Here is a 21,444-nt window from a genome sequence, read left to right on the forward strand (position 1 = left end):
TTTAAATTTGTAATGTAAACATTTGCTTTGACTGCTGTATCCGCTGATCCTCAACTGCACTGATGTCCAAATATAACCATGTTAACAAAGAGAAGAGCTGATGCGTTCAAACGGACCCCGTTTTTTGTCGGTCCACTGTCAAAGTCATCCAGGGACGAGAGCTCACTCCGGCATAGTTTTGAATTGCTGTTAATCTTGGATTTCATTCATTCATAACGGCCATTAACGCTGAACATGAACCTTATCGGCGATGGATCTGCCAGGTTTTCTGCAGCCTACAGTCGCGCGCCCTTCCCCCAGAGACACACTGTACTTGGCACAGCAAGTGGTGCGGTCCTTTGCTGTGTCACATCCACACATCGTATTGTATGTGGGAGGAGGACCAGCAGTCCGGGAAATATGAGTCAGGCTTGGGCTTCTAAAAAAACTCCATAAAAGTCATCACATGGAGGTTGAGCAGCAGATTTAGAGACTGCTTTTCACATCCACCCCGCAAAGGTACAAATTGGAACAATACAAATAAAAATACAGATAAAGATATTGTTCTTTGAGGGTGGGGTTACATAAACACCAGTCCCACCACCCACAAACTGTCTCTTTCTTGATATGTCATCATCATCTTTGCGTATGAAATCCTATTATCCTCCTCCAGAGCTGCCCTCATTTCCGGCTGTGCTTTTGCTTCCAAAAAAGCGTTTTGTTCCAGTGCACCAGGGTCACTGAGCAAAAGTCCACTGGAGCGGACGGGTCAACTGAACCCAGCGTTATACAGTCACTTCTAAGAAAGTGAGCCTTTTTTATTCGTATTTCAAGTTTACGCTCCTTAAACTTTTTAGTGAGTGTGGGCTGCTTGGCATTTTTTGAGTGATAGTTGTGTTGATTCACTTCATATGAAAGATCCATAAAAGTAATGAATGTGTGTAATTTGCAGTGTGTGGCTGGTGCAGTGGGGCAGAGATGAGCATCCAGCACGGAATGATGATATGGCGTCACCGTGGATTTGTAAAGTTGACGGAGATTTTAAGGTGAAACCATATGGAATCATTTAAACCGATTAATAGATTAACTCGGCATTTCATTGACCAGTTACTATAGAGGCCATTAAATCAAGTTCAAACAATTTAGAGCCTCGTGAAGCTGTTTCTGTACTCCTTTGTATCATGCATGTTTTTTCTTAAATTTGTGGATAGTTTGTATCACTATAGGTGGACTGTTTTTTAAAAGTAAAACATATTGACCAGGTAATAATGCATCTGTTGCCACAGATTATGTGATTCGCTCATGTGATTATGATGATTGGCTGTCTCTGCAGGCAGAGGGAGTGCATGATTCAAAACCTATTTTAAACTAGCAAGTTCTTACACATTATCAAAATCATTTTAATTCATGGTTCTAACACATTTATTTACAATAAGCAGCGCAGAAACAGTAGCTACTTTGAGAATGTCAGTTTAGTGTTCTTTCTCTCAAAGGGTGTGCGTGGCAGATATTAGAATATATACTCATGCTGTTTGACCACAAAGCATTTAACTTTTGCATAATGTGATAAGCGTTCTCATTACACCACGGTGACTCACAAAAGCTTATACAATATGCTGCACAAAAAGGATATTTAACTAAGATTGCCCCGAGGATGCATCTGCTCAGCAGGAACACCTACAAGAATATTCAATCGCTCTTATTTGTATGCATGTCCATTGGACAGTTGAAAACACAGCAACACATGAACATGAATCACCCGGGTGTGAACATGAGCGGTCTGCCTTTGGCCACGGCAGTGGACCAATGAGCTTCCCTCGTCCCATTAAAGCTGCTGTGGAGAAGACATAAGCTTCTCAATTGGCTTGGGATTGGTTTGAGTGAGACAGGCTCATGTAATAATGTCAAAGTGGTTAAGCCTTTGGGCATCTTTAAAGAGCTTTCAGCAGCCACACGGGGAGAAAGGCAGGGGAGGGGGAGGAGGGAAAGATGGAGAGAGCCAAAGAAAAAACGGAAAGGGGTGAGACCCTTCTGCAGCACATGAGAGGGAGTGGAGTAGATGGAGAAGGTGGAGGAACGACGTCGCATTAAAGCTAACGTGACACACGGCGGCGAAGAGGAGAGACGGATAACGGGTTTGGTTAAGACGGGGGGGGAGAAGCTCCGTGATCTCACACACCAGCAAACGCACAGCTTGCAGTCAAAGATGACTAAGCCTGAGCACCTCCAAAGCCTCTGGCAGTGTCACTGTGATGTTCAAACGAGCCTTTGTGGTTTACATTGGAGGGGTCTAATCGAGGCTCTGTGGTTATGCTCGACATATTCCATTCCACTCAGTATTTTTAATGTAATGTGTTAAGCCTCCGTGGGCGGCAAGAAAGAACGCAATCGGGTCAAGTCTGATGTGAGGTCTGTTTAGTGGAGGAGTAACTTCTCTCGCAAAGCCCGCTCCTGGACCAGCTAGGATGAAAATGCGTCACACAAAAGTTTTGTTGCCCTGCAGAAGTCGTGCAGGTAAAAGCAGAGCGATCGTGACCCTTGCGTCCATGCTGTCGCATTCCCCTCACCCGAGAATCGTGAGCCTCGGCTACACCCCCAGGAAATCTTGTTTTCCCCTTGAATCAGCTACACCATCCATAACTTCAGTGGGAAAACACGTCCTCCGGCACATCTGAGCGTCAGTGAATAACCGATGGTTACTGACACTATAAATCGATTCAGGGAGGCGAGGATTCAGTCCGACATCTCTCGCCATTAAGTGAGCATCTCTCCCCGGGAATGACAGCGCGCAAGGTGAAGATACCAAATATCCCGATGCCTCCTCTCGTCGGGTGGATTTCTTCTTCGCGGTCGTAGTTGTCATATTTGCACGGCTTGACTCAGGATATGAAGTGGAAAATTTAAGGAGGGCCTCAAGCAGAAGCCGTCCTGTTTATTTTAATCACAGGAAAAAGGAGTCTGCTTTTTTTGCCGGGGAAGAAAAAAATGAATATGAATAAGAAATCGGACAGGAGTTGCATCAAGGTTTGCACCAGAGAAGTCTAATCTATTAATCTAATCTACTGTTTTGATACAGACGGTGCTTTAGTTTGCTGTCCAACCCTTACGTTCATTATGTATGCTGCATTATGTTAAGTTTCTATAATTCACAGATTTTATCAACACAACGTGAATCAATTGCTTTGTCACCTTGGCAGCGTACAAGTAGCCTCCGTCTTCTCCAGCATTCTTGTTACATCAAGGACTTGAGGAAAATGAATCCACCTCCTTTGATTCCAGTGTTTAATCAGGCCTCTGTGGATAAACGAGACCATCACAATGTCCCATTATTGGTTCACGCTTTCTGATTTTCTAATCTGTCCCCACTTCAGTAGATTTCAGTACAAAATGTACAGAGTTTATGAAGCCGCAGCAGAACAGAACGAGGACTCGGCTTAAGTTGTTGTTTTACTTTTACGTGTGGAAGTCTCAGTGTGCCGCAGCTTCAACTGTAGTTGTGCCTCGTGATGTTACTGAAAAATCTGTAAAAATTGAGGAAGGCTCATTTTTTGGACTCCTCGATATCAGCACTAGAGAATCTTAAATGAATTGAATCAAGTGGCTTGATTTCTCATACTTAAATAACCAAACTAACCAGAAGAGACATGGCCACCTACACTGTGAGGAATTGCACCCAGTGTAATGTTATGATGATACGGACATAATCCTTAAGTCTTGACTTGCCATTGTCAATCTCATGTGAGGTTCACCATAGTCAGTAGAATGCAGTTCATGGAGACCACCAATATCTACAAGGTTCCACGGGAAACCTTTCGACAGTCGTTGTTGCAGTCAAGTGCATCCGTGCCTCAGTAACAAGATGCCGAGTTGATTCACTGAAACACCCTTTTGAATGAATTCATCATCCTACGTACATGAATAGCTGGTCCCAATGCAATAGTAATGAAACACCAAGAAGGGGCTGCGCAGCCAGGTGTGCCATTACGTGCCTCGCTGCGCCTGAGGCAAATAGAAGTAATTTAGAGGTAAAGTGTCACATCAGCCGTTGCACACAACGTACGGGGACATTTGCACATCTGTATGCTGCTGCACAGTCCTTGAACACAGTAAGACTTTAGCTTCAGTGATCACTGAACAACAACCAGTAACGAAAGTTGCACAGTAACCACATTGTGCGTTTTGGAATAGATTTAAAGATTTTATTGTTTGGAGCCAGGCCATTAAGGGCCTTAAAAACAGAGTACTTGTCCGAGATTTTAACCCTGCGTGAGCACAGCCGGTCTCTGCGGTCTTCTAACCAACTGGTTTTAGAAGTGCCACGGGCAAGGTATAGACGGTGGGGTGATCAGGCTTTTGCAGTTGCTGCCCCAAGACTCTGGAACAGGTTACCTCCTGATATTCGTACCATCACGGATGTAGATCTTTTTAGGTCCAAACTTAAAACGTATCTGTTTCGTCTGGCCTTTGATACGTAGCAGTGGTGGGACAATTTCATTCTTTTGTTTCTGTGTAACCTTTACAGATTTTACTGTTTCTATGTTCGCTCTTATTTATTGTATGACATGTGTTTCTGATGGTAAGCACTTTGGATACCTGCTGGTTTTGTAAAGTGCTATATAAATACGTTTTGATTGATTGACAGATCCATCATTTTTATCCACGAATCCAATGCAAATTGTAGTAATTACTTTCAGACTTTTTACTCCAATTTTGGCATATGTATCGTTTCTGATCACAGTGTCCGTCCCAGCGAGGCGTAAGACATCAATATTTGTTCCTGAACCCAGTTACCTCAGTAACAGTAGTTACTCATCCTCTGTTTGTCCCTCCTATCGACAAACAACTGACACAAATGAAGTGAATTGTCCATTTCCAGTGTGAGGAGATCTGCGTGTGTTTTCCTGGGCAAACACCTCCGCTGTTGCACACACACAATCGTGTTGCCGCTGAGCTGTAGCAGACGTTTGAGCTAGAGCTCCAAGACTCTCCAGATGTCTTCTTCACGCTTGTCTTTATTGGGAGGGAAATGATGCAGAGGAGACGAGGTGGCATGCGTGGGCCATTGAGAGACAATTATTCTGAGGGAAAGCACATTGAGACCTTCCAGATTCCCCTCCATGCCCTTCTGTCCCAGTTCTTTCCTTAAAGTAGTTTACCCAGGCTGCTTATTCTTTGCTATGATCTCTGTGAAAACATGAGGATGAATATAATTGGATTCTTTTTTGTTAATTAAATTAGTGTGTGAAGAAATGTGACTTTTTAACCCAGGAAGGTTTGCAGCTATGCTATGCTTTTCAGGTCAAATGAGCATATAGCCCCGATTCTGACACCTCTTGTCTTGTGGGATTTTTGAATTGTAATGACCTTGAGGAAATTAACTTAATTGCATGTCAGAGTGTCACACATCAGGTTTCAGTAATGGTCCTGAATCTATGCAGCTTTCGGTTTAGATATTTTAAGACTGTGACCGCTCCGTGTGCAGCCCATTGCTCTCTAAGGTCTCAATATCCATTACAACACGTGACCAACAGGCCACTTAAAATCACTGCAATTATGAAGGGAAATCAAGCTTTACACCTGCAATATAATACAGCCAGAGAGTAATCCTTGTTGGCAAGCTAAACAACTTAAATAAAAGCTTAAAATCCCACGCGGCTTTCTTGCTGTCTCAACGGGCCATCGGTGCGGCTCAGTAAATGCAGCACTCTGCTGTCAGCGTGAGTGGTCTTTCTTTATCTGTGAACATCCCATGGGCTTTTACAGTAGGCCGGTCTGTTCTTGTCCTACTTTCCAGCACCCCTCCCGTCCGCCCTGGTTGGCTGTTGAAAGTGACATGCAGGCCCTTCTTTTGACTGAAGGTATCGGACTGCAGAGCTACTGCCCGTGGAGACGGTGTGGCTTGGTCTGGATCCATCCGTCTTGTTCGGCTTTGTAAAATCCAATTCCCTCCTCCTGTGCAAGAATCCCAAGCGACACTCATCCATCTTTTGTTTTCCTTGAATCTGGGTCGATTGGTCAGGTGCTGCAAGCCCATTATTGTTTCAGTTAGGTTTCTTCATCCCTCCCATACTGTTTTCTCTTTTGAAACATGCAGGCTGCTGGCCTGTAACTCGCAAAGGGCCCGCTGACACTATGTCAAAGCCTAACAGTATCATAGTGGCACGGAGGGAAAGAGCTTCGACTTTTTGCCATCAGCAGCTGCTCTAGACCAATAAACAGGATGTTAAATTGAGAATCACTACCATGGCCGTGTCGCTGGCAGAACCGTGGGCCATAATCCAGAGAGCGGTAATAGCATCATTAATATTTCTATGGGTCTCAACAGACTGTAATTGAATGTAACTTATTCAGTTGTATATATACATCTTTGTCTCCCACGCAGGCTTGGAAAGTGTCTCCTGAGTTTCCTCCAGCAATAAACACAGCAGATTTAATCAAAGTAATGGCAGCTTAATGGCTGCTTCCTGCCGGTACAATTGAAAATTTAAGATGGTTTGTTTTCATGGATTCAATTCACACCTTGTAACTGAAAATAAAACTAAAACAAAACACGTCCCTCACTGGTGATACTTTTATCACAGTCAACCCAGTATACACGGTGGTTGGCGTGATGTCCTATTAGCCTCAGCTGAATAGACTCAGCTAAGATGGGAAACATAGTACACCATATATTCCATACAAACATTAGCATTCTCACAGTCAGCTGCAGAGTTGGGAATTGTTCCCTGGTTTATGTGGAGTTCTGAACTTCTGATCAAGGATCATAAGGCCCTCCTGAAACAAGAGGTCATAAAAAGTCAACTGGCTCGAGTTTTAAAATGATAAAGAATTTAATAACTAACAGAAGCAATAAGCAATACAGTTATAAAGTGAAATAAAGTATGAATGGTGAAATAGAGAAGTCCCCTCGTCCAGTATCATGACCATCAACAGGAGGCTCCCTCTCCAGCTCAGCTCTTTCAATCTCCTGGGGGGGCGTGTTCCTTGTGCTGTGGTCATATGTGATTGGCTGCACATTCGAGCCCAGCTCCTCCCTCGTAAATTCCTTTCTGCTACAAGGCATCACATGACTCCCTCCTCCATCTGATGGTCATAAATATATGACTTAAATGACTATACATTTTTTTGCAATTATTTTATCTAACATGTAATAACTAATATCTAACGCCACACAACCTATAATTCTATCACTAAACATTACTACATGTACTATAATTCCCACCACTGGGTGTGCTCTTCTGCTTAAATCCCTAACATTTATACGAACAAATGTGTGATCTGAGTCCTGAACATTTCTAGCAGTGAAACAGGGACTAGTTGTATATTCTTGGCATGTCTCCCCTGCATGTGACTTCCCCTGGAACCTGCTATTTTCACATATGTGTGAGTTGGCCAGTGGTCCATTCAGCCAGAACACCCAGAATGTGTTGTGGTCTGAATTAAAAAATCAATAACACACTGGATGCTATCCTCATTAAACATTGGCAGCAGTGTAAATAAATCTCTGATTAAACATAAATGAGCACACAAACATCCACTCAAAAACACACAAGACTCTGGGGTTTATTCATTATATGCTGCCCACATATTCCCTTAAATTATTTATTACTTACAAAATGGAAAGGAAGGTCGGGCTTTCATTCTCATCAATTTTATCTAACCACCTTCGATCCAATCAATATAAATTCTAAATAATCCCTTATTTTATGTATTTAAACGTGGAGGCAGCAGAGATAGTGTCCCTGAAACAAACAAAAAACAGAAATCTGTGTGGTTATTTAGTTATTCAGTTTCCCTGTTACCATTCTTTCCTTTAACTGTCCCTTTCATCATTTTTTTTAACCTCAGGGGAAACGGACAATAAGGCAGTGTGTCTGTGTGTGTGTGTGTGTTCGTGCGTGCGTGTGCGCAAGTCCCTACAAATGTGTGTCTCTGGTCATGTGAAAATGCGTGCCCTGGGATGCATGTTGTGTACTTTTGTTTAATAAAGGTTGTGTGGATGTGTGTGTGTGTGTGTGTGTGTGTGTCTGTGTTTGTGTGCATGTGCACAAATTAGCTGAAGGCAGTGTATCTCTCTCCTGAGCCAGGTCCGACAGAGCCGGCACGCTGTGTTCACAGTCGGTCTGCATTTTAGCAGCAGTCTCCATTTACACCGTCTGCCACACAACCGTCCACGGCTGGAGCACGTATGGATTCTTTCTAATAAAAGCTACAGCTGAGGGAGGCCCGCAACAACATTTATGTAATGTCTTATCCTCAGCCAAAATACACACGGAAGGGAAGGTTCAACATGCAACACAAATACAGGGGCCGGTGCACTCTGTGATCACTCACATCTCACAGTGCTGAGTAAGACTTTGACTTACTCTGTCTTTTTAAAAATAATACAACTTGGAAAACAAAAAGAACAGTTAAAAAGCATATTGATTGCACTGAGAGTGAGTTCAGGAACCTTGAGTGTATTGGACTAGGGAGCGTTTTTCAAAACTAATTGACTGTAATTAAGTGATTTCACTAATTGACGACAATTCACCTTTTAATGCTCCATCATTAAAGGAACCAATTTCCAAAAGTTCAAAAAGTTTGGCTAGTAGGATACAAGTTGTGTAGGCTCTGTGAGACCGTAAGACAATTACAATTACTATAAAAAATAAATCGGTCTATGGTAAAAACATGTGTTCTTCCTCACTGGTGGGTTTATGGATATGTTTAAAATTATTATTATTTACCGTTAATGATATTCAATTATGAATAGAGTTGTTCTCTTTGTGAATCATGAAGCTCACTGCACAAAGAAACATCTAAATGACATCCAGTTATTGTCACTACTAGTGTTCCCTCTCTGTACCTGTCTAACAAACACCTGAACAGGGAATGATATGTTTATATTACATATTCATCAATTGTACATCTGTATTTATTGAAAATCAAACGATGAATGATTATTTAGAAACAGCATATGATTATGGTTTCTTTTGAACACTGACAATTTATTTGTCTTCGATATGGAACTGCAGTGGTGTTGAATCAGGTTCCTCATGCGATAAATGCTGCTTGCAGCTTTAATTATTATTAAATAATGTTATTTTAATCATTAATAACTTTAATAAATGGACATGTTGCCATTTTTTTTACATATACACTCATGCCTCTCTCTCACATATACACACACATGTTCACTCACACACTACTTCCAGTGGCCATTTCCACTGGCGGTTTTCGAGTCATTAGTATAATTATAACATGCAGAGATATCTGGAATGAGCTTGTGATTCTTTCCAAAAGCGTGGTCACACTGGCTCACTTGTGGGATTCAAGTTCCCATCTGCTCTCTGAATACTACAAATTGTACCAGCAGTTCTCATCCTCGTCTTCATGAAAGGGTCCTAAAGGACTCTTGTGTCTGTTGGCCTTTTCCACAGCCTCTACCTCAGCTTTATTTGGCTTCCTCAACATTTATGCAACTGTGTGCACAATTTAGTTCCGGCAGTTGGATCCTTTGAAAGTTTAATGTCTGATAATGCACCTGGACATTGTGACCTTTTGGTCCTGCAGTAATTGGATTTCGCGGTGGAGAAGTGACGGTAAAGGGTTCGTTTGATTCACAGCCTATTACTTCCACAACTGTGGCTTTCATCCTCGCATTTTGGAAAATGTCCAGGTGGGTCATATTATAATAATACTTGGATGAATGTCACATAAGTACCATGTTCTGAAGGCAGAATAGCCCCAAAACTGAAATGGTATTTTTTATAAGAAGTACAAGTAGAAGGAAAACTAGTCATAACTACTACACCCAACATTTATGTCATAACAGTGTGTGACAGACACTCACAATCATGTTTGTTTTGACCAACCACACAATGACACCAGGTCACTCACACACTGCCCAAGTTTAGTGTCCAATCAACTAGTCAACTAGTTGTGAAATGACAAAGGACTAAGAGAAGCTATACAGTATCATCCGACAGACTCTTAAGTTGACAAACAATCCAGGTGTGGTAAACAACAGCAGTAACACATTTAAATTGGTTATGCTGCAGTTTAATCAGATTTTTTAGGGATCGTCTCACAGGTGAAATAAACTTGTGAGGGATCCACTTGAACAGAGAATAGCATGAAAATTCATGTGTACAAGCACATAAAGGACTTTGATCTGACAGGTGGTTGTCATTCATGAGTCTACAGTCTTATGCGGATGATTTCCACTTTTATTGGACCTTTCTTTAACGTTGGATAATAAACCAATGGGGTATGCTCTCAGAAAATATTCAGTAAAAATAACACAAAATAAAGAATAAAGAAGACTTTGGTTACAATTGAATGGAAATCCATCCAAAAGTTATTGAAGTCGTTCCATCTGAACTACGTCCAAAACCAAACTGAAGTTGCTGCTTAAAATTCCTCCTGCAGATACAGGCAAAATGTTAAATGCACTGCCTCAAATACATGACTCCTAGTAAATGTAACTTGGTGCAGTATAACATGCTGGTAACATTTGTTATATGATTTAACAAACCAACGCTATGAAAAGCTCTGAAACACTCCGTAAAGCTGAACGGACCATATTGACCTCCAAAAGCTCGCAATAAGCAGTACATAATAAATAATCACAAGCTTAGCCATGTGAAAATGAGGGGAACGTTATTGAAGTGCCTTCATTAAAATAGTGTATCTTACAGAAATGTTTGTTAAAAAGGTTGTTGTCGTGTTCGTGCTGGTCTATGTTCGTCCTACTGCGAAACATCTGCTGAGGTTAAAAGTAATCCTCAATTATCAATGCACCCAATTTAGTCGCAAAATCCCAAACACCCGATCTAATGTAATTGTTTCTCGGTTGAGGCCAATTTCCATCAGCGAGAGAGATTTGACAAAGCAAACCAAATAGACTAATAGATTTAGACAAACAGATTTACGATGCATTCTCCGAATGAAGATCCTGAATCAGCAGATCACTCTGGCCTGATGCCTCAATCTGTTTCCCAATCTCATTTCTAATTTATCTTTCCCTGCCAGAACAAACCCTGGTGCTCTGAAGCGCAGTTTGACATTAATCCTTTGGGTCCCCAGTGGGCGATGTAGCGATACGAGAGGAGTTTGGCATGAATCCCATTTCCAATCCCCACAACTCTATGAAGTGCCCTTCTTTTGTCTTCAAATCAGCTACTGAATTCATTTTTAAAATGTGCAAATGTCTTTTGTTCTAGGAGGTCTGAGGAGTCCTAATGGCCTCCTGTAGTTGATGCTGTTAGTAGAAAAAAGTTAGGCAGGATCAGCTTCATTCATCCATCATCGTCCACATCACTGAACACTGAACACAGCTGCATTTGAAAATGAACGACACTGTTATACCCTTCTACACACTGTATGTCTAAGTGGTTGGGAGATGAAAAAGGTGTGTTCTAAATGAATTAAGGAAGAGAGGAATCCATAATGCAGAATAAGAGCGCTTGGGATGCCGTTTGATGTTCGATTCTTTGTCAAAGAATGAGCGTTTTCTTAGTTGGTGCTGAGAACCTTAAAGTCTAAAAGAAAGAAAGAAATGATCACAAAAGAAAATAGAGACAGCGTTGGTGTCAGTGTACGTTGTCACAGCTCCTGCAACACTCCCGTCGTTGTAAAAGCGACTGGAATATGGATGAGTGGGAGACTGCCGTGATGGAAATGTGCTGAAGCGAGTTGGTGCCTTTGTACCACCCTCCACGCGGTGGGGGAGGAGGAAGAGAGAGTGAGAAAGTAGGGCAGGAAACGAGTGAAGTCGAGGTGGGGCTGCTCGCTGATACTTTACTGGCATTAACCTGAACACAAGTTGCCTTTCCAGCAGGGCTTCTCAATCGGACCATTTTGAACCCCGGTTTCACAACGCTGTGATGCGCCTCAATCCGGCGCTCGTCTCGGGTCGTCTTAGAGTAGAGCATGACGCGCTCGCCTGGGTTTGTAACGCACATAAACACTGACACAGTTTTCCTTGCATCTCTTTCAGGAAACCTCTCCCCGATCAGATCGAGGCTCCTGAGAAATGAGCTGCCAATGTAAGTCCCTTGTCCGACCTCTGCACTCAACTGGTAATGTTGCTTTTGAATCCATTGAGCCGAGTGGAAATTAAAATTGAATGCAGAAACACTAAAAAACACTCGTGGACGTACGCAGCTGTAGCCTTGGACCCCTGACCCTTAACTGCCCGCCCCCCTTACTAAACATCACCCATTTATTAGAAGCCAATTCCCTGCGAACCCACTGATGGGACATCAAAGGATGACTCAGAGCAGGACAAGCCAGTGGAATTCAAATTTCAAACACAACCACATTCTCTGGAGTTGCCACTTCTGGTTTTGGTTTGTCATAACCGGCATAACGAAGCTCTCATCAATAATGGATGAAGATGTGAGGCTTTTCTCCAGCGAATTTTTCAGAAGCTTCTGTGCCTACATCTCGGACGAGCAGGACCGGCTTGGTGATGTAGCGTTTAAGCATCTTATATAGTGTGTATAAGGTTGTGAAATTATAAAAGCAAGTGTACATTTGTTTTCTTGTGCATTCACATTCTTTCACATGTTATCATCATATATATATAGATATATATTATATATAATATAAAATATTGTCAAATCCAGTTTTCTGGCCACATAATGAGTATTTTGAGCCTCTGTTTGTGTTTCCAGAGAGAAATATTTGACTCTTTAGCATCTAAAAGCTCCTCCGCCCACCAGCTGGTTGCTATCTCTGTCCGTTCTGGGCAGGTAGAAAAAATGACCTTATATTGTCATTTCTCTAAACAAAATAAAATAATTCTGGTGCGGAAAGAATATTTCAGTTGATTCTCATGCCATGTCTAATCAAGTTTTTCTTTGTCCTGCTCGGTTGTAACTGTGCATTGCAACACAGTAATTACGACGCTAGTAGTAGGGAGGTGGGGGAGTGTTTAGTGTGTAATAATATTTCACTGATCATTGAACATTGAGTCAGCAGGATTGGGGAATGTTTGTTATGAAAGAAGCGGAGGTTCTTTTTAGCGTCTCACTAAATATCACTAAATAGAGGTTGCACAAAACCGAAATATTTATCTGCCTCTTGAAATTCCCACAAAAATGACCACTTCTCACATATTCAATGTCATGCGCTTCATTCCTTCACACACCTATAGACACAACGCTCTGTCTGTACTTTCTTTCCTATATCACATGCACAGGCCTCACATTTGCATACAAATGTGGTCCTTGACATTCAAACACACAAGCAGATGTACACCCCAGCAGACGCACCATTTTGCACACATATTGCCAGTTTTTTTTGCAGAAACAGGGGGTCCTGCCAGCTGAGTTGCTGTGGTTAGGAGATAACAGGATGCTCCTATCAAAGAACGCCTCTCAATCCTGCCCATGAGGCCCCTGATGGAAGTCTCCCTTAGGTGGCGGATGAGAAGGTGTAGCTGACATCACACTTACAATAGGCCATGCTGGAGGTGTTAGAATAGGATCCGGAGGGTGCATTTGACACCGGATTTTGTACACTAAACGTGCACGAAAGGTGCACTGGTCTGCGGCTTGATAACAAATAAATTGTACAACTCTTCTCTAAGTAGAAATAATATGTGCTCTCCTTTTTAGGTCAAAGTGAGATGCATTTGCCAGGGGATAATCAGATCAATAGCAGCTTTGAGGAGGAAAGACAGAAAGAATGCAACCAAAGTATTGAAACGCTATGATCAAAGCAGAGTGCGCTCTGTGAATGAGAATGTGGGCATGAGGCGGCTGGGAAGAATGCATTACTGCATTACTTCCTAGCTGTCTGCACACACACACACACACACAGAGGGGGACTGTAGCAATTTCCCTGAATTATAGTGTACAACGTCTTTTGTCGGTTCGTTTTTTGCCTCTTCTCTACGCACTCGGACAACAAAGTGCCCATCCAGCGCTATTAAAAGGCCTCTCATGTGTGCAGATGGCACGAGGCAGCGTGGAAGGACTTCTCCGTCCGACTAGGACGGCATCGAACTGCTGTTGCTGACATACACACGGAACATGAACCGAGTATCCTTTCGGAAGAACACTGACGTTTGGTTTGGTTTTAATTTTATATTTACAACCATTTATATCTCTCTACCTTTTGTCATTTATGATGCCTAAAGAGCAAAGATGAATCATTTTTGTTCCCATGGAGGAGATGTGCTGTCACCTCTGAAATCTGTGTATTTCGAGATGAGTCACAGCCGTGAAAACGTTTATTTAATGGATATGTTCTCGGGACAGAATTCACAGCCCACCCACACTGTCAATAGAACGTTTAAAAAAGACTGTTTATGTCAGTTTCTGTTATTATGTCCAGGTCAAAATCCTCTCTAGTTGAAAAGTCCTATCATCAAAGAAAATACACATTACCTTCCTCAGCGCAGTTTAAAAGGGTAATGAGTCTCAGTGGTGATATTCCACCCTCTGTGGGAATGAAACGTCAAGGGAGCCAGATGATTAGGAAGACTTATAATGTGGTGAAACCGCCTCTAATTTCCAAATCACACCTCGGGACAACACAACACAACAATTAAATGTATTTAATTAGTAGCTATTATATACGGTACATCAACTAAGTATTAGTCCAAAATCCTTAAACCCATCTGTTGGGTTGGGTAAAATCTCAGCCCAGGGGTATTGTGTCAAATTAGCAATCCCAGGAGAAGATATTTATAGGTTCAACATGATATAAATGATCTTGGGAACCAAATAACATCATGCGCAGTGTTTATTGCTGCGGTTGTGCTGATTGGTGAATGCTCCATGCCAGCCACAACAATAACACAGCTGGACCTCAAACCCTGGATTGCTGCCTCTTAACTAGTCACATGGCACAAAAAGAGATTTTATGCCATGATAGCAATGCGTCTCTCCAGATGCAATGTGAATCTCCCTGTTGCAGAAATACCCATATATACTTTTGTAAACTATGTTGCCCATGGTCAGTTACTTGCAGTATGATGTATCAACGGGACATAGTCAGTAGTTCACATCTCCTACATGTCAGAGCTCTGTGGAATTAAAAGCGTATATGCGTACAATCTCAGCCTGTCCTGCTGGCTTTATGAGCACTGTCATGGCAACGGCTCATCTTTGTGCCATTGATAGGTTGACAGACGGCCATTAGGGTATTATTTTGACATCATGTGGGGATTGCGAGAAATGGATTCAGGGGTTGACCCACTTGGCATCCAGAGGGGACCCTGTCCTCCCTCCCCCCCCATGTCACCCCTCGCGTCTCAGCAGGAAGTGACTTTCCACTCTTTCATTTCACAGCAGAAAGTCTCGTTCTAATGCTGCTTCCTTTGTGGAGGTGGGGTGGAGCGGGAGCGGGGGTGGGGGGGGGTCAATGCTATGTGGATGTGCGAGACTGAACCAGCTATTGTATGTCAGACCAAGGGCAAGTGGGTGAGGTTTAAGGCTTATCCCGGTGGGATTTAATGCTGTCCGGTGGTAGTTCTGGCTGTGGGTGATTGCTCATAGCTCATACACATGCAATGCAGCAGCTCACTGACAGCACAGGACGTCACTGAGCCCGAGCTTAGGAAGAAATTTGAGAGCTTTCATCAAAGCATTCAGGAATTACCAAAGTTACAAAACATCAAAACTCGTCTTACCCCTTCATTTAACGCTGTCTTGAACTGTGGAAGTCAACCCTCGGTGTTGTGCAAGTATAGGAAAGACTGAATGGTTTTACCGCATGAGGTTCTGACAGTCTAATAGACATCAGGATCTTTTGGTCTTTGAAGTGGATTTTTACTTTGTGTGGGTTCTGGTGTGTTTGTCTCTGTGTGAGAGCGTTGTGTGTTTGAGTGGCGCGCATATTTGCACATCTCTATGTCTGTTTACATTAGTCCTTGTGATTTGCCCTGAGACTACAGATAGAGGCCACAGCTGCTGCCTACAACCCTCTCCCCCCCACTGTGCTTCACTGTGTGCAGGATTTAGCTAGAGGCACCCATCTCTGTGTCGTTCCTAAATATGGTAAACATATACCTCAGATGAAGTAGCGCAAGGCAATGTTTGGTCACAATGTCTCCAGCTTCAAATTGGGCTCATACTAGTTATGTCATAAAGTGACTATTTGAGCCTTTCCAATGGGATGCTAATTCAAGAAGCTAACTGCAGGTTAAACACTTAAATGAAGTTCCCCACTTGTATTCAATTAAAGTAAATCTTAATACAATGCTAACATGCCCATATGCACATAATAATGTGCTGAGTTCAATCCACCTGCTGATACCAACCTTGAACATTTTCAAAATGAAATCCACATTCTTTATCTTTTAAAATAAATGCATGTCAGAAAAAGCAGAAATGAGGTTTCAATGATTTGCCAAGTTATGTATTCAAGTCTTTTTAGAATGACATTTAGTAAGTGACTTGTTAATACACCCACACAATTTGACAGCTGCTCAAGCCTAATATTGGCTTCTACTGAACTTTAAACCTGTTCTGGAATTTGTTACATTACATTACATTGGAGTCTACGCGTTGGGCCTAACACCCTTGAACTGTAACATTATCAACGATAAAGTACAGCCTCTTAAATGTTTTTAGTGTTTTATTCCTCACAATGCTTTCCTCATCCGAAAATAAAGAATGTGCAAACTCCATAGTTGTTTAATGTACAAACAGAACTGGTTTTGAGGACATGGAAAGTTCTATCGGCATCCTAATCAGTGAAGTGGTGCCACCGTCTCTCTCTCTGACTTCCTTTCTGGCTCACAGTCTTCGGAGAAGGGCTAAAATGAGTGGGTCATCTATCACAACAGAGGGGAGAGTGGTAAATTTATAGCTGTGAAAATGGGTCAGAGCAGAGCACTGATGGAATAGATAGAGTGTAATTAGGACAAGGTTAGCCTGCTTCACACACACACACACACACACACACACACACACACAGGCGTGCATGCGCACACATAAACACAATTTATTATTAATTACTCAACACACAAACATACAAGGGAGTGTTTGTGTGTCCTCCCTTGCAAACACCAAGGCAGTGACAAATTATTCAGTTACCTCTCACTAGAGCCGGGCCTCAGAACTTCAAACAAAGCAAAGAAGATTAGAATCTTTCTCAAGCAGTCATGGTCAATTATTATATTGCAATCGCATATGTCTCACATAATCACTCTCATTTACACCCTCACACCATTTCTGTGATAAACACATGCATTGCATATTCCGCTGACTGACACATATCTCCTCCTCCAGTATCGTCTCATTACCTCCCTCCTTCTCTCTCTTTCTCCTTCCTGCTGTTTTCTGTCTCCCATCCTCCTCTGCACCTTTATATTTATTCACCTTCTACCCGGTGCACGGTTGACAGCCGTCATTCATTTCCACACCGCCTCAGTCCCATTGGATGGCTTTCATCTCCTCATCCGTCAAAGCCCACACCTTTCTCCCCACATCTTTTTTCCCCCCACGTCTTTGCGACCAGTCCTTCCTCACCAGCAGCCTGCGATTGTTCTGCCCCCTCGGTCCATGTAACACACACACACACACACACACACACACACACACACACTGCCTTTAAACACAGCGTGCACACACACACACAGTCCCGCACACAGAGCTGCCCCCTGACTTGCAGGGCAGGGCTGTAAGCCCACGGAGCAGATGGGCTCAGAGCTGACTGACTGAGCTGTGCTCTGACAAACTGTCTCTCTGTACAGTGTCGCTCAGAGGAGGGGATGATGTCCTTTGCACGGGGCGCTAATCTAAATCTGGCCGCCCACAGACTTGCCAATGCAGAATCTGGCAACCTGTCGGAAATCTGGCAACTCAAGCGCTTCGACGCAGACAACCAAGAGACGCATTTTGATACAAGGCCATTAGTTTAACTGTTTCCAGGATGGCAGGGCTTCTCGCTGTCTATGAAAATATTGGAGGATACACTTTTTGAGAGAAGAGTCCATGTGTTGGGTTGACTGTTTTATGGTGGGAAATGTGTTAGCATGGTAGTACTGTTGGAATTGAAATGAATGACTTTTCAAAGTTAAATATAATAGACGGGTACTACAGAAAGTAAAAATAGGAAAGCCTGCCAGTGTAGATGCTCACAGATAGTGATGAAGTACTCTATATTAGATGTAACAGCCCCCTTTAGGGTTTAACAACATTTTTTTGAGAATCAAAAAAGTGATCACTATACATTTTTTCCTGTACCAGTACTGCGGTATTTGTGTAAACTGGCAGAGCTACTTAACTCATGTACTGTATTTGAAACTACTACAGGAAATTCTCCATTAATGTCGATCTGGGCAGTCCCTTTGGCAGAAGAGTAAGTCTGCTCCGCTCAGAGAACCTGGTGAACCTGGTTGATTTAATCTGATTTTACGTCGACGCTCTGACGCACCAATATATTTATATTACATTACAAGGCTTATACAGGCTTATGATACATTTTTTTAACATGAAAGAAAATAAACTTTTTGTATTGTACTGTACAAGCATTTAATGTAATACATTCAAGATACATACATAAAAGGATTATACAGTTTTATACGAGTTTATTTTCATTCATGTTAAAAAAAATTGCATTTAGCAAAAATTCAGGCTGGAAATATGTTGATTGCCTGAAAATATTGGTGCGTCAGAGACGACGTAGTTTCAGGTCAGCTCCAGGGAATTCTTCGTTTTTTAATTATTATCTTAACGTCAATTTACAAACAAGACACACCTTATCATCCCATCTCCAATGCTTTAAATAAATCCTTAAACCTCCCCCCCCCCCCCCCTCCTACCACCCCCAAAACAGCAGGGAGTTGTGGAAACGCTTGTGTTGAGTGTGGTCACCCTCTACTGGTCAGTAGGGTGAACTGCCTGTGGGTCTGTGGTAGCGCTGCCTGAGAGAATGAGTAAGGTCATGAAACGGAGACGGTGCCAAACGCCCCTTTTCCCCCTTGAAGAGCAGATGGCAGCTCCCGGGTGCAAGTAACAGGGAGATGCTACTACCAGAAGCTCTGAGCAGGGTGTAAAACACACCCAAACACACATTAACACATTAACATTCTGGTTTGCACTATTCTCTATGAGCACTGCACACAGACCGAGATGCACTTGAATCTCTGAACTAATCAAAGCAGAGGCTATGCAAGTTCCACCTACTGTGAACAAAATATCTCTTGACCTCTAATGTTAAAATTTGAAGTGATGCTGTGGCAGATTGGTGTTTAAAGTACTAAAATTAGTGGTCATACAAAAATCCACAAATATTTTATGACAGGATGGATTTACACTCTTTATTAGCTATTTAAGTAAAACTGCATCATCCCGTCTTTGGTCCTGGCCTCCATTGAGCTCTTAGCTACACCTTTGAAATTCAGGAACTGCATCGTGCACATTTTGGACACTATCACTATGACACAATTTGACAACCTGTCTCTGTGATAGTTTGGCTGCAGCAGGTGTCTCCAGGACCAAGTTTAGCATATTCACTAATATCCAGCCGCATACCGTCAGTGCTGGTAATCACTGTGTTTGCCTTTAATGACATATGACTCAGCCTCCTAATTAGCTCATGGTCAGGGCTTTTTAGAAGACAATGCACTGGAAATGTGAACCACTTAGAACCGAAATAGAAAATGTCAACTATCAGACCAGGCTGCTGTATATCCTCTGCTACGAATCTGTAATTAGGGGGATTGAGATCCAGGCCATTTCTAGGTCATGGTCTATAAAAAACACTCATATTTCTCATTCATGTTTTGGTATAGTTACCTACAATTATTGAGCATTTATCTAAAGAAGGTCACATTTTGTGAATGTGCTAAAGTGTTTATAACTTTTGACTGGCATGGTACAATTTACCATCCCGCCTGTATTAATAATGCAGCTATCACTGTCCTTTCGAGGCGGGCTGGTTGACACATTGAGGAGGGTACGCTAAGCCTTGTTGAGTGGTGTGTCACAACGGGATATGAGGCAGTTAGCTAATGTTGTGTAAAAGGATTTAGAGGATTTGACCCTATCAGCAGAGATGGCACTCAGAGAGCCTGTGTTAATGACACTAAATGAGTCGGTGCCTGCAGCATGCTAATAATGGTGGCATGAGAGCCAGGCTTATCATTAATATGGATTTTTTTCTTTTTTTGTTGCAAGTAACTAGCTACTAGAAGTCTTTCAAAGTAGTGTGTGTGTGTGTGTGTACTGTATTATGTGAAGCCAAGGTAACACAATTGATGTTGGTGTCTCCTCTCAAAAAATCACAACTCACATTGTGCGTTGACTGAAGTGCACACTAACTGAGCTGCTCTTCCTCTCTCTGGTATTTTCTGCAATAAGAGTCCATACATTAAGAGCATTTGGCCAGCGTCAAAGTGGTGAAGTCGGTGGTTTGAGTGCTGGCCGACGTGACACCTCACAGCAAACAGTACAAGTCTGCAGTTGTGCGAAGCAGCTTGAAATGATTGAATTCATGATAGTGTCTGCTTGGCCGGCCTCCTCTTGATAAATAAAGAATAGATGTACTGTGCTGAGGGTGAAATTGAGTTTTTAACCACTTTATTAGTTTTCTTCACAACCTCTGGAAAACTCTGCGGGCGCTCTGATGAAAAGATGTATCACCAAGACAAATCCTGCATATTTATCATTCATGGTAAGGAATTTGACTCTATTAAGCAAGGAATGATTAGAATATTACAGATTTTTTTATAATACAAGGCTGTGTATGTCAATGAATGAATACCACAATAATCTATTACATTCGCTTTAATTTTCCATACATGGAGTACAATTATTTCTTCCTCTCCAGGCAGGGCATTGGCACAGCTTGACTGATGGGTCAAAGAGACGTAGCTGCCAGCTCCTTCAACCCCCCCCCCCCCCCCCTTTCAAATCCTCTTTACTGGTTTTACTATGACAGTCTGCCCCGCCATGCTTGGCCCGCCATGCAAAGAAAAGACAGGAGCTCGGTGACCAGTGCCAGGGATTCCCACTAGAGGTGGTAGGAAGAGAGCGTAAGACAAACAGATGGAATAATGGTGTGCTCCTGAGTGCTCCTCCCAGATATTAGGTTGTTAGGTTGTTCTGTAACACAGCTGACCCTGAAAGAAATACCTAATGCTACACCAACACAACATCTCATTTATCCACATGAATAGAAATGTTTGTGCTGTGTTTATTCATTTGATGTTTCTGAATGTGATTAGCTACACTTTAGCCCCACATAGCTCTGGAGGTGTTTGGAATTGCAGATGACTGGCGGCTGTTGTTCTTTTTCCCATAGCGTACGCCCTGTCCCACTGGCTACAGCTCATTATTGTTCCACATGTTGTTTTTCCATTCAACACTGGTGTTTCCCGTGGGAGGCAATGGAAAGTTGGCTAATTCAGCGCACAGCATTTCCCTTACAGCCAGCCTGTTTGTAGTGTGTTTTGGCTCATGGGTGGGTGTGTTTGTGCGGCTGAACTGATAGGCACTGTAGAGTTTGAATGGAAATGTC

At 42.5% G+C, this 21,444-nt stretch overlaps 1 protein-coding gene across 6 annotated transcripts in view; it reads left to right on the top strand.

Annotated features, from left to right (window-relative positions):
• The window catches only part of dlgap4b (discs, large (Drosophila) homolog-associated protein 4b), an 84,167-nt gene that overhangs the window by 40,595 nt on the left and 22,128 nt on the right, over window positions 1–21,444 (top strand). For 5 of the 6 annotated variants that reach the window (XM_037490333.2, XM_037490336.2, XM_037490335.2 and 2 more), the window contains exon 3: window positions 11,963–12,011. The exons of the other annotated variant lie outside the window; for it this stretch is intronic. The gene's annotated coding sequence lies outside the window, so the exon portion shown is untranslated. The remainder of the gene's footprint in view (window positions 1–11,962; window positions 12,012–21,444) is intronic. 6 annotated transcript variants of the gene reach the window in all.

The sequence above is a fragment of the Pungitius pungitius genome, chromosome 8, assembly GCF_949316345.1.
Source record: "Pungitius pungitius chromosome 8, fPunPun2.1, whole genome shotgun sequence".
Lineage (NCBI taxonomy): Eukaryota > Metazoa > Chordata > Actinopteri > Perciformes > Gasterosteidae > Pungitius > Pungitius pungitius.